Source organism: Canis lupus, chromosome 36 (genome assembly GCF_011100685.1).
Source record: "Canis lupus familiaris isolate Mischka breed German Shepherd chromosome 36, alternate assembly UU_Cfam_GSD_1.0, whole genome shotgun sequence".
Classification (NCBI taxonomy): domain Eukaryota; kingdom Metazoa; phylum Chordata; class Mammalia; order Carnivora; family Canidae; genus Canis; species Canis lupus.
Window position 1 is genome coordinate 12,444,190 of NC_049257.1, and position 14,502 is coordinate 12,458,691.

Sequence of the window (14,502 nt, forward strand, 5' to 3'; positions counted from 1 at the left end):
CCTCCTCCCCTTCCACCACCCCTAGTTCGTTTCCCAGAGTTAACAGTCTTTACGTTCTGTCTCCCTTTCTGATATTTCCCACACATTTCTTCTCCCTTCCCTTATATTCCCTTTCACTATTATTTATATTCCCCAAATGAATGAGAACATATAATGTTTGTCCTTCTCCGACTGACTTACTTCACTCAGCATAATACCCTCCAGTTCCATCCACGTTGAAGCAAATGGTAGGTATTTGTCATTTCTAATAGCTGAGTAATATTCCATTGTATAATAAGCCACATCTTCTTCATCCATTCATCTTTCGATGGACACCGAGGCTCCTTTCACAGTTTGGCTATCGTGGCCATTGCTGCTATAAACATCGGGGTGCAGGTGTCCCGGCATTTCATTGCATCTGTATCTTTGGGGTAAATCGCCAACAATGCAATTGCTGGGTCATAGGGCAGGTCTATTTTTATTAGAAATACCTTATTTACTTGAAATCAAAATTAATTATAAATATTTAACATATAATCATAACTTCTTATTCCTGTTAATGTGGCTTCACATGCCCTTTAAAATATATAGTGTCATATATATATATATATATGAATTTTAAGAATAACTTATTAATAATAAACGTGAAACACAAATAATAATAGCACATGAAACTTTCTCTTTGGGAAGAGCTACATGTTTCTATATTTGACTCTTTTTCCACATCTATAAATATGGGGATGGGGCTAAAATCATGTTCTATGAATAAATTCTGCATGTCACAGTTAGGATTCTTTATTTGCAACATCAAACTGATGAAATAATATATGAGGCCTCAATTAGAAGAGAACACAAAGTCCCAGCCAGAGGGTCTCAGAAGGTCTTAAAGAATATTGCAGGCTTTGTATTGCATAAGACAAAGAACTAGTTGTTCCATCTGTTTTTTTAAAAATCCTTTCTTGCCAAACTCTGTTTAATAGTTTATTTGGACTAATATTTTAGCATTTAACATTCTAGATAGTTCCAGATTTATTAGGGGATATGTAATCATTCTCCAGTGACTGGGTAGGACCATTACTTTTCATAAACATCAGGGAAGAATTTGATACACTACTTCCAAACCTATTTTATACCATTAATTCACAGTGCTTTTGACTCATTGCTTGAATATCTTCATTCTCTTTTCCTAAGGCTGACATACTGCACTATGGGAAATGGTATCAGAACATGTAGCCCATTACTTTTATTTATGTTACAGACAGGAAACTAGGAATTTTAATATTAATTTGTAATGGATCTAATTTGGTAAATGGCTTAGAAGCAAAATCTGAATCCTCTCTGGAGGAATGTACCTTCAATTGGGGCCTCGATAAAATCCCGAACATAAAGTTCCAATGAACATGAGTTCACAATCAAAAATCACAATATAGATAGGAAATAAGGCTACGCAGGAGCCAATAAGTATAATAAGGCAGGACTGTACCTATATAGACATCAGATATGAATTAGAGATTCCAGAAGGGAACTCTGTATCCTGTGGAATTTATTTTGCCAAACACTTAGCATTCAAGTTAGTTGAAAATGGATAGACTAGCAGTAAACTAGTACTTGGATAATTGTCTGTAAAAATGAATAAATAAATAAATAAATAAATCCTGTGTTTTATTATACACACAATCTCTTCCAGATGTTTTAAAGTGCCAGACATAAAACTCAAAACTCTAATAAATATTAGAAAAATGTAGAAGTTGTCTTCATTAAGCTTTCAGAGAGGGAAAGGAATTCATAAGAAACACTAAAAACAGAAACCAGAAAGAGAAAATATGAGATTGATATCACAAAAATACTAAACTTCTGTTCTATGAAGAATATATTAACTTATTAAAAAAAAGAAAGAAAATACTGTAGCAAATATAACCAACAAAATGTCAATGTCCAGAATATGTAGGAAGCATATACAAAGAAGAGATAATCAAATTTAAAATTGGAGAAAAGGGATCCCTGGGTGGCGCAGCGGTTTAGCGCCTGCCTTTGGCCCAGGGCACGATCCTGGAGACCCGGGATCGAATCCCACGTCGGGCTCCCGGTGCATGGAGCCTGCTTCTCCCTCTGCCTGTGTCTCTGCCTCTCTCTCTCTCTCTGTGACTATAGTAAATAAATAAAAATTAAAAAAAAAATAAATAAATAAAATAAAATAAAATTGGAGAAAAGTGTGTGAACCAAAGCAAAACTATAAATGGGTAATAAGCATATGAAAATGTAAAGAGCATTACAAATAAATGAGAAAATAAAATTAATATAAGAATATTTTTCATCAAAATGAAACAAAAGTTGTGTAACAATTTGCATTTGTAGGATATATAAAGAAATAGACCCTCTCATATGTTGCAGTACAGAAATGGTATGATCTCTTAGAGAGACAACTTCATAGTGTTAAATAAAATTCAAAATATAAACCAAAAAATTCCATGTTAACTTTTATCTATTGATGTAAAATAAACCCTACGCATGAGTACAACCATCAATGGTGGAGGATATTTATTATAGTATTGATTTTATAAAAAATTATTGGATACAACTTATATGCCTATCAATAGGGGAATTATTAAATAAATTATGGTTCATCTGTACCACAGAATATTACATAGGATTGAGATAAATGGGATAGTTCACTTGATACTGACATAGAAAGCTTTCTAAGATGTATCATTAGGTTGTTATGCTATTAGATTTTATAGCAAGAAAGCATTGTTCATGTATTACTGACAAATTTTAAAATAGAAAAATCTCTAAGCGTGTTGCAACTTTCTGATTAAGTGAAGTTAAGATACTAAAATTTTCGGATGCCTCGGTGGCTCAGCAGTTGAGCATCTGCCTTTGGCTCAGGGTGTGATCCTGGAGTCCCAGGATCGAGTCTCCCATCGGTCTCCCCACATGGAGCCTGCTTTCCCTCTGCCTGTGTCTCTATCTCTCTCTCTCTGTGTCTTTCATGAATAAATAAATAAAATCTTTTTTAAAAGATACTAAAATTTCTGTAGTACTATAGTAAAATGTTTATAGGCTCCATACCTATGTGCTTAAGAACTGTAAAAAGCTGTAAAAAAGTTAAGTTTAAATTTTATAATAGCAACATCAACAAAAAACATCATGGTCATTTGGATGGTGAAACTGGCCTTTTGTTGTTTGCACATATTTTTAGAGACCATTATTTCAATTTCTGTTCAACGTTATGGAAGATTTTTACAGATTTGCAATTTTAAAAATAGTAGTGAACAAAGTATTTTAGGAGAGGTAATATAAAATCATATAACTTGAAAAAATATTTTTGAATACAGCTTAATTTATGAACATTGCATTATCTGAAGAACAAAACCTAGATTCTTTTACTAGTTTGTAAAGGAGTTAATTCAATATTTATTTATTTATCACTAGGAAATTTGGATGGGTCCCAGTGGCTATAGGACTTTGTCTAAGTTTTTTGTGTTTCAACTGGCTATTAAACAATTCAGATATCTTAAGTGATATTGGGTTGCTAATGCCATAAAGAAGGTTCTCATTAAATATAAGCCAAGAGGTTGAATTTCTATTGAGGTCAAGCCAAAGCATAGGAGAAGAAATAATAGGAACTGAATTCCAGGGCAGAAGTTTAACAAAAGAAAATATATCATGAAAAAAAAAACATATTCTCTAGGGGGCATAGACATCTACATTTTAAGGAAGGATATAAACACCAATTATGTGTCAGGCATAGGCCCTGGCAATGCAAGGATGCATAAAACATCCTCTTTAAACTCTCAAGTCTTATGATCTGGCCCAGAGGTTCTCAAATCACCCTCCTAGCATGTTTATTAACATTCAGATTTCTTTGTGCAACTTAACAGTTTAGAGCAAATGTAGCTTACTCTCATTGATTTAGACTCTCTGAATAGCAGTGCATTTTAAGAAACTTCCTGAGTGATTTCTTGCACTCTGGTCTAATATGCTAAAGTGTATTGTCTTGGATATTTGTTTGCTAAGGGAAATACCACTGAATTCTCATCTGTACCAATATCTAGCCTGTGTCTGGAGAGAGGCTGGAGTTGGACTGGAGTGGGATCAAAGTTTCAAGTTTTGGGTACAGGCCAGTCAGCATGGAAATAACTAATATATGACACATAAATACAGAAAAGTACTGTAAAAATTCAAATCAACGAAAACTTTCTTTGGACAGCAATAGGGAACACTATTCTGAAGTAAATCCTGGGATCTTTCCTCTCTCCAGTATAGTCATTTGAGGAAGTTTTATGTTGGGTTGTTTATGTCAGTGAAGCGATATTGCAACATCTGGGTAGGATTAATTCACTTAGCACTAACTGGTTGAGTATCTCTTTAGGCTAGACCTAGAAGACACAAATACAAGTTAAGATTATAGTCTTGCTCTCAAGGAGCTCCTCTTTAGGAGATGAGGGACATGTGCACAAAAAATTGAGATAAATGCTAATATATCTATAAAATTAATATTCATTTATTCAAGCAACAAATTCATAGGGTAACCCTGGAAACCAGGCACCAGCTATACCCTGGTGAATAAAAATATGTTTCCTTCCCAAATGGGACTTTCATTCCGGTGGAGAACGTAGATAGTAAATATATAATCCCATAGCAAAATAGACAATTATGAACTGTGGGAAGAAAGGAAGAAAACTGGATGCCCTGAGCGGCTATAAGAGTATTAAGGACAAAGGAATCATTTAAACGTAATTTAAAATTCAATTTCTAACTGGATTTCAATAGAATTAGCTCTTGAATCTGGCAAGATATTTTCTGAATTGTTTATGTGTTAGTAGGCTGTCAGGTGATTGTAGAAGTGGTATCAATTCTCTTTTCCTGTTGCCGTATTTGTAAATCAATTTACAGCAATTCCTGAAGTGAGCTCCTGTGCCTGACACTTCTTTCTGTGGCAGGCCAGCTGGTATTATTGCGTATGTCTTTTACACTCTTCATTTTTGTATTTATAATTGTTTACTTCCTCACAACAATAGGTTTGATATGTCTTCTATACCCAAAATATCTTGGACTTGAAGTGCAAGAAGACGAGTCAAACTATCATTAATCAGGCCTGCAAAGACAGTCTAAGAGAAACCTTACCTCTAGATATGTGAATAGCTATTTCAATAAGAGACATGAGTCTGTGGAAAATTGTTCACCTCTTTGATGTGCCCCTATGTAATCACTTTGAGAAGTACAGGATTCTACGAAACAGAAACTGCTAGATGGCTTAAAGGGAAGTTGGTGTTCTGAGCCACTGGCATTAGAGTGACAGATAAAATGATCCCAGATGTCTCCTTTTGATGCTCCCTCAAATGCAGCCCCTCCTTCGAATGCAGAGTCAGTCTCTACATATGTCCCTGTGATGGTGTTACTTGTTCTACACGTTGTTATGATTTCTTTGTCTGTATTATTCACAATTACGTATCAATATGTGCCCTTTGTAATATTACTCAGCCATTAGAAACTACAAATACCCACCATTTGCTTCAACGTGGATGGAACTGGAGGGTATTATGCTGAGTGAAATAAGTCAGTCGGAGAAAGACAAACATATGGTCTCATTCATTTGGGGAATATAAAAAATAGTGAAAGGGAATAAAAGGGAAAGGAAAGAAAATAAGTGGGAAATATCAGAAAGGGAGACAGAACATGAGAGACTCCTAACTCTGGGAAAAGAAAAAGTGGTGGTGGAAAGGGAGGTGGGCGGGGGCTGGGGGTGACTGGGTGACGGGCACTGAGAGGGGCACCTGATGGGATGAGCACTGGGTGTTATGCTATATGTTGGCAAATTGAACTCCAATTAAAAAAATATGTGCCCTTTGTGGAATACAGATCCAAAATACATTACTTAATAGTTTTGAAATGCTGAGAATCATTGAATATAGCTGTAATTTGTGAGAGTGTGCTCTTTCATATACAGACTCATGTGATAAAATTGATGAAATATATACTTTGGTGATAGGCAAGTCCAGCTTAAAAATCCTGTATTTGGCACATAAAAATTGTGCAGTCTTAGGTAAGTTACTTAACTACTCTTGGCTTTAGTTTTAAGATATTACTTTAAGATAATAAAGTTAATAATGGTATCTCTTGGACATGTTGTGGGTATTACTTGGAATATTACATGAGAAGTATGCTGCATAGCACTCAAAGTGGCACTAGTTTTAGTAGAAATTTAAAACACAGGTTTTGTTTGCCAGCTAGGGAAAGTGCACTCTATAAAACCTATAAAAGATATATTTATAATCAGAGTGAACTATTTTAAAGTCTCTCTGTAAGATTTTTTTTCCAAGTTCTTTGAATCAATAAACAACTGTAAGTTCATCAAGCGCAAGACAAGTTGTACTTGCATACTCAGCGCCTAGCAGACAGGCAAAGAATGTTGTTTGTGTGATTATGTGATTTCCCATTTTGGGGTGAGGTGATCAGCTATGGATTGTGCTTCTAATACATCAACTTAAATGATGAGCTCTGAAAAAACTTTGTGTCAGATAGAGCTGCCAATATCCACATTTTTATGACGTGTCAATAGAATATTATTGGGTTTTTTTAAATGAGACTAGAAGAGTAAGAGAAACTGACCTATCAATCTAAAATGATAGTTGAAGCAAAGCATGACTAGCTATTTAGTTAGTCAATAAAAACAGATGAGGAAACAGACAGTGCTCAGTTAAAGCTTCAAAGAAAATGCCACCAGCTGTTCTGATTTCTGTCTTCCATGACCCACTGGATTTTTGTTTAGAGTTTTATTTCTTCTTGCTTATTTTTTTCAGTTCACAGTGAAAAATGCCCATGATAGGCCATTCTTATACATTCTGTCAATTCTCGATATAAACAAATCAAATGTTACTTAGAAATGTTTACTAAGCTTTGTTATTTACAATAACAAAAAACACTAAGTGCAGTGAAGAATGGAAACAAACGTTCTTAATAGACACACAAAGCAGTTTATGACATTCTTGAAAAAAAGTGGTCAATTCATGAGAGAGCCCAATGTTTCTAGTAATGTATTGCTAAATCTGTGCCTCAAAAACTCAACTTCATTCATTCATTTATATATCCTACTATATATTTCATTAGGCAAATATGTGCTTTGGACATATTTTTGGCTTAATTCATTATTCTTGCTTGGGATAGCATTAGATCCTACTATTCTTGCTTGGGATACCATTTGATCCTACACTCACTGCAATGCTGTTATGTCACAAAGTCAGTATCTACTTTATACAGATATTGTTCTTCATTTATCTGAAGCAAAAGGAAAATGTCTATACATTTATTACACTGTATAAATACACACATATAATGGCTCAGAGGTTTTCCTTTGTCCCCTTTCTTTTTAGAAACACCACACGCACACACACACACACACACACACACACACACACACACCAGGGAAGTCCACTAAAAATAAGCATTTTTTAATTACTTTTAGAAAAAGTTTTTGGAATCCAGAATCCTGGCCTTCCTTTCCCCCCTACAATCAAAGCAGCTTGTAAAGTGTTACTAATTCTACACTCTTAGGGAAAAAACAAAAACAATGAAATTTCCTTGACAAAGCTGCTGGAGATCATTAAGAAAAAAAATCTTGCAATAGGAGGAACAAATAGTAGATGTGTATACAAGCCCATGTACTGATGCAAGAAGGAAAAATTGTACAACTTCCTCTTGGCCATAATGGCATATTTTAGTTTGATATCTGTCTAGGCTTTTTTGGTGAAAATGTTGTAGGAGAGACTATTGAGAGTGCAAAACAATTTATGAAAGTCATTTCTCTTCTCCCTGAAAATAAAGGGCATCAATTATGAAGTTATTTATCCACTTAATAAATGCTTTAAGCAGTATTCAAATTATGCCATAATATAAAGTTTGCCATCAGAACCTTTGCACTTACAGAACACAAAAGGAGAATTATAATCAATTATATGTATCTTATCAGGTGACAAAGAATAAATAACCTCACAAAATGTACCTGAAAATAGCTAATTAAATAGTGCACCAAAGTTTTAGTCTCTTTGATAACATGGTTTGTTGCAGATTTTCTGTCCTTGTTTATAACAACAAATATGTTTGAGGCAAGATTCCAGAAGATTCGGGGATATATTTGAAGAATATTAGATATATCTTTGTGATATATTATTTACCTTTTGCAAAGTTGAAAGCACTTGACTTGTTTATGTGACATTTTTGAAATTCAGTTCAAATAGACTTAACAAACATGAAATGGAGTAAAATAGACTCCATATGTATAAACATGTGTTTATACATATGCTCATCAAAACATTTAGTGAGCACCCACAGTGTACCAAGCCCTGTGAAAGGCAGTGGGTACCCAGGAATAGGATAGAAATGACCCACCCTAACAGAGCTTACTATGAAGTCATAATAACTACATTTCTATTTCGTTTTCACAATATGTCAAGTATTTTTATAAACATTTGTGTTTATCTACTTCTATCCTTTAAGATATGTTGTATTACTTCTAGTGTATAAATGAGATTACTGAAACTTGGAAATTTTGGAGGTTTGGAGATGATCACGAATACATATACATGATACTCAACCGAAAAAAGCTACTTATATTTTGTAGTACTTAAGGGTTTTTTTTTTTCAGTAAGAATTCAATGAGGAGACAAGAAACATACAGTAACTCGAAAAGGGAAAGTTTAAAGAATCATTAGCTGTAACAGGAAATGGGAGTAACAGGAGATTGGGTACAAAGGGATAAAGAAGACTAAGGAATAGCAGACAAAAAAATTCACTGAGACTCTACACTGAGAAACTGGCTGGGAAATCAGCTTCTAGGGTGCAGAGAGAGGTCCCATGGAGAGGTGCCATGTGCTGCTGGCCACAGAGCTCTACAGGAGCCTGCCAGTAGAGATGATGAGCAGAAACCAACCACAGTTTCTCCTTCAGGATCCCTCCAGGGTCCTCCACTGATGAAACTTACCATCTTGCCAGCTGGCAAGGGAGAAATGTTCCAGGATCCCAAGCAGAGCCACAGAGGGTGGATCTGCAGCTTAGAGGAATAGAATGATAAATGGCACACTGGTCTATCAAGAACATTGAGATGAATTGTATCACATCATTTATTGATAACAACTGCACTATAGGGATGCCTATTTTATTTTTATGTCATGGGTGAAGTCATTTAAAAACATATTTTATGTAATTATTTCTAAAAGATGAGGAATTTCGAGAGTAAATGTTTTGCTATAAAGAGTAAACCTTACAACCTGGCAATTGAAAGCATTGAATTTGGCACCAGATTGCTTGGATCTAATTTCTGACTGTTGGAGTTCAGGAAAGTGGGTTGGGAAAAATATTTAACCTCCCTGTATCTCTGCTTCTTCATTCCAAAATAAACAAAAACAACCAAAAAACAAAAAGGTGGACTTTTTTAATATATTTCTTAGGAATATATTGGAGGATGTTTGAAATGTGTTGGAATTTAATTGGCATATACGTAATGTTCATTTGTAGGCTACTGTTGTTATTATTGTATAATATTGAGTTACTTCTTCCGTTAAAAAAATCTTAAAGATCTAGGATAAAGAATAAAAATATACAAGCATCTTGGAAAGAAAATCAGTCATATACAAAACAACAAAAGCTAAGCTGTCCAGAGTATTTCTCCAACCTATAAAATGCTAGAAAATAGTAGAATAACATGTGTAGGTTTGGGGGCGAGGAGATTATTAATGATTCTATAAACAACCTTGTTGTTTCTTATGAATATAAACAACAAAAAATAAGACATAAAAGATATCTGGCTGTGAAAAGTTCATCTACATATAGAAACATGTTGTCTGATGACAAATGACAACATGTTTCTTATTTGAAAAAAATTAAACGGGGTTTATTGTTTTGTTATTGTTATAAATCCAGTATGATTTTCTATTGAGATAGAAAATTTAAAGAAAATTTAAAAATTATTGATATTCCTACTTAGAAACAGGGGTATTTCCTCCTAGTTTTTTTTTCTCTCTGTGCTTGTACACACATGTAAGCATATAGAAATATTCGTTTTTTAAAAATGGTTTTCTACTCAATGTGTTGTGGTATATTCTATATTCTAGTAGATGTGTGGTGGTATTTGTGCTTCTACTAGGTATAGTAATTTTTTGGAGTTTTTCAAATATATACTCTTGTTGTCTGTGAATACTGATAGTTGTACTTCTTCCTTTCTCATTATGTCTCATATTTCTTTTCTTGTCCTATTATACTGGCAGGACTCTCCAGTATGATGCCATTTAAATAAAGGGGCAAGAGGAGACATCTTTGGCTTTCTTTTTTTTTTTAAGTAAGCTGTACACCCAGTGTAAGGGTTGAACTCATGACCCCGTTACCAAGAGCCACATGCCCTACCGACTGAGCCAGCCAGGTGCCCCCATCTCATTCTTAATAAATATAAAGTATTCACTTTTATCATGAAATGTGCTATTACCTAGAGGATTTTCTGCACATGCTGTTTGTGAAGTTTAAAGTTTCCTTTTATTCTTAATTGCAAGTTTTTAGTCAGAGTGGGTATTGAATATTTTCAAGTATGTTTCTTCAGTTATTGAAATGGTAAATAACTAAGATTTTTAAATGTTTAATTATGGTGAATAACTTTATTTGCTTTGGTGATGGAAATGGATTTGCATCATTCTTCAGTAAAAACAAAAAGCAAATGTGGATGATTGGGTATATAATTTTCCCTTTTGTATAAAAATGAAAAGTGTGGTTTTATATAGAGACATATATGTATACATGTGTTTTATGCACAAATAAACACATATGTATGCAGTTATATACAGAGAACATTTCGAGATACGTGAAAAATTTAACAGCAGTCTCCTTTGCATATGAAAAAGCATTGTGTGTCCGGGCTAGGAGAAAGTTTTTATTTTATGCATACTCTTATCCGAAATGTTGTGAAATGTGTGAAATGTTGACTATATATAACTTTGAAAAAAAAAGCACATCTATTTCTTATTGTTATTTATTGCACTTACACTTAAGTATTTTATTTGCTTAGAATATGTTTTGAAGTGTAAGGTAAACTTTTGAAATATTTTTTTTTACACAATTATTTAATTGAGTTTCCAAACTCTGGGAAATAACATCCATTTTTTTTTTTTTTTTACATTTACTAAGCACTGTAGTTTAATTCAGAATGATTATTTTTATTCTGCTAAAAGGAATGGTGATTTCAATGCTAATTTCGCCACACTTGAATTAACGTAACTTTGTAAATTATAATTTTTGTTAAAGCTAGTATGCCATATTGGTTTATCAAATTTTTCTGCCTCATTCTTTTTTTTTTTTTTTTTGTATTTATTCTTCTAATGAAATTTTAAATTTGGGCAACACCTTCAGGTGCTTACCCTGACTACTCAAATTAAAGTGTTTACCCTTCCTGTACCACTGATTTCTTCTCCGTCATAAACTGATCCCACTTTATATATATTTGTATATTTACTTGGTCCCATGGAATTTTTTTTATATTATTAACACTATATCTAGCACAGAACTTGACATACAGGTGCTCCATAAATATTTGATGACTTATTCACTCAATGAATGAATGTATGAATGTTTAAGTTCATTAAACTCCAAAAAAATTAACTCATTTTATTTTCCTTGCTTTTCTTCACTTTCGACATTTACAGAATCTATTTTAGGTTGTGATTAGAGCCCTGAATTACTGCATTATTGAGATAAGATAAATGTCATGAATATCTAAAATATATTCTTTTCCAAATACATTTTTAAAGTGTTTTTACATTTACATTCAGTTTTGTAACTGATAATTATATTATATATTTATATTAATATTTTATATATTATACATTAAATATTATATATTTATATTATATGATTATAAATAATTGGTTTATTATAATATTTGGTTTTTAATTCAAATGATAAGCATTTTTTTAAAGTTTTATTTATCTGAGAGCATGACAGAGAGAGAGAGAGAGAGAGAGAAGCTCACAAGCAGGACAGAAAGGCAGAGGAAGAAGCAGACCTGCTGCTGAGTGGGGAGCCCGATGCTGGACTCAATCTCAGGACCCAGGGAACATAACCAAGCTGAAGAAGACACTTAACCTACTGAGCCACCCAGGCACTCAATAAGCATTTTTATCCAAAAATTTTTCTATTCTTCTATTCTTAATTTTGAATCATCTTTTGCACTCGCATGCAAAAGGCTTGTAGATACACATCTTAGTTTCTTTCCCAGAGTGGCTATAATAATCATTTTCTTTATCTGAGAATTTTTTTTATATATTGAAAAATATGCCTTTAATTCTTCATACATAAATAACAGAATCTTGTCTATAAAGAGAAATCTTCATTCTAATTTATGTCCATCATAAAAACAAACAAAACAAAAATGCCTTATAAGCAATATTCTACTCTATCACAGTATATAATGTCTTTGAAGAACCTTGAGACCAGCTTGTCTTTTTTATTATTTATTTTTTATCTTTAAAATTCAAAAATTTATAAGAGCATATCCAGGTGTCATGATGCACCTTTGGTTTTATCCTCTCAGATCCTTCTTCAGCTTGAAAACTTTTTCTTTTAAGTTTAATTGTATATGTCCTTGCTCTCGTTCCCTTTCTTCCTTTGAAACAGTTGTTTCTTTGATCATATCTCAGTCCTTCATATCCATCATTATCCAGGCCATCGCTTTTATGTTTTGATTTGTTCCTGCATTATGGAAAAATTTCTCAAGTTTTTCTCCATATTGAATAAATTCAATACGCTGAATTAATATTTTTCATAAGTGCTCTTTACTATCTCAAATTCTATTTTAACCTTTCTCTTATATTTTGCATTTTCTTACAACCCGTTTTAGCCTTCTTTTTTCCCATTATTTCATCCTATTCTCTCTTGAATAACACCTCTAACAGTTTTGTAGAAGCTTCTCTTCCTGAATCTTTTTGAACTCATCAAGAATATTACATGTAGATTTTTCAGCTTCTTCAAAAATGAAATAATTTTAAAGGCTATGTTATCAGTTTGCCTCAAATCAGTGCCCCTTACCATCCTCCAGCAGTGCCTCTTTATGATATCTTGACTTATTTACTTAACTTGCATTGTGTTGTCATTGATGTAAGCGTGGCATTTCTTTCAGATAGGACAGGCACTTTTTTCTTTTTTCTTCCTTTTTTTTTTCTTTTTTTTTTTTTTTACCATCACTGAACACTTGGCTCTTATAATTTCTCCCATTTTTTTTTTTTTACTTTTTTCTTCTGAACTACATCTGAAGTCTTTAATTTTTGGCCCTATCCAAATTTGCTGAGTAGAGCTTGAAACTTCTACCTCATACCTTACAGGATTGACGTAGGTTTTCAGGTAAAATGTGTAAGCTATCATTTGTACAGTACAAAGCATTAAAAAGTTGTACAGGGATCCCTGGGTGGCGCAGCGGTTTAGCGCCTGCCTTTGGCCCAGGGCACGATCCTGGAGACCCAGGATCGAATCCCACATCGGGTTCCCGGTGCATGGAGCCTGCTTCTCCCTCTGCCTATGTCTCTGCTTCTCTCTCTCTCTCTCTCTCTCTCTCTCTCTCTCTCTCTCTGTGACTATCATAAATAAATAAAAATTAAAATAAAATAAAATAAAATAAAAAATAAAAAGTTGTACAGCTTTCCACCATACGTCTCTAAAGTGCTTCCTTAAGAACCTAAAGGCCCACTTCATCCTCTTCCTTCTGTTCTGAGAGATGTGGTGCATGGCTAGGTACATACTGAGAGGGGTAGGAGTGGAGATGAGTTAGGACTATAGCTTGGCTTGGTCCGGAAGGTATCTCACATGGTACTGAGGGAAGACCTTATAGTTTTGATCATAGCAACATGAGTCAAAGTCTTTTTCTGTTATCTGGGAAAGCTATGTGTTCCCTTCTGATTCAGAGGGTGCTCTACACAGTGTGTCATCCAAAAGAGATTCATGTTTGGTCACAGTGATAACCACCATTGGAAATTCTGTAAAAACTTCAGCATGTTTTTCTCTTCCTCCCCTTTCTCCTCTTCTTTCCTCTCTCTTCCTCATTTTCTTCTTTGTGTTCATTTTCTCTCTTAGACAAATATAAAACACACAAATTCTCTCCGATTATTAGCAATTCATGCTATTTTGCACTGCTTTTTCTCATTTACTTATTTTCTTACTCTTATTTTAATTAAAATTCAATAAGAAGTCTGTCAGGAATGTCTAGTACTCTGTCAAATTTTTTTTACCAGTTAGTTCCCTATAACTTATCTTTTTTAAAAAAAACAAATTTTATAGATTCCCTGGAACTCTTTAATTCACTCCAGTCTCTGTTATAATGGACAAGTTTAACCCAAATTATGTTTAAAAGATAGGAGTTATCCACACACTGAAGTACCTTGGAAAGAACTTTTTTCTTTTTTTTTTTTCTTTTTTTTTTTTTTTTTTTTACTTTTTTTTTTTTACTTTTTTCTTTTTTATGCTGGAAGCCAGGTCACTAGAAATGTCCCTGCA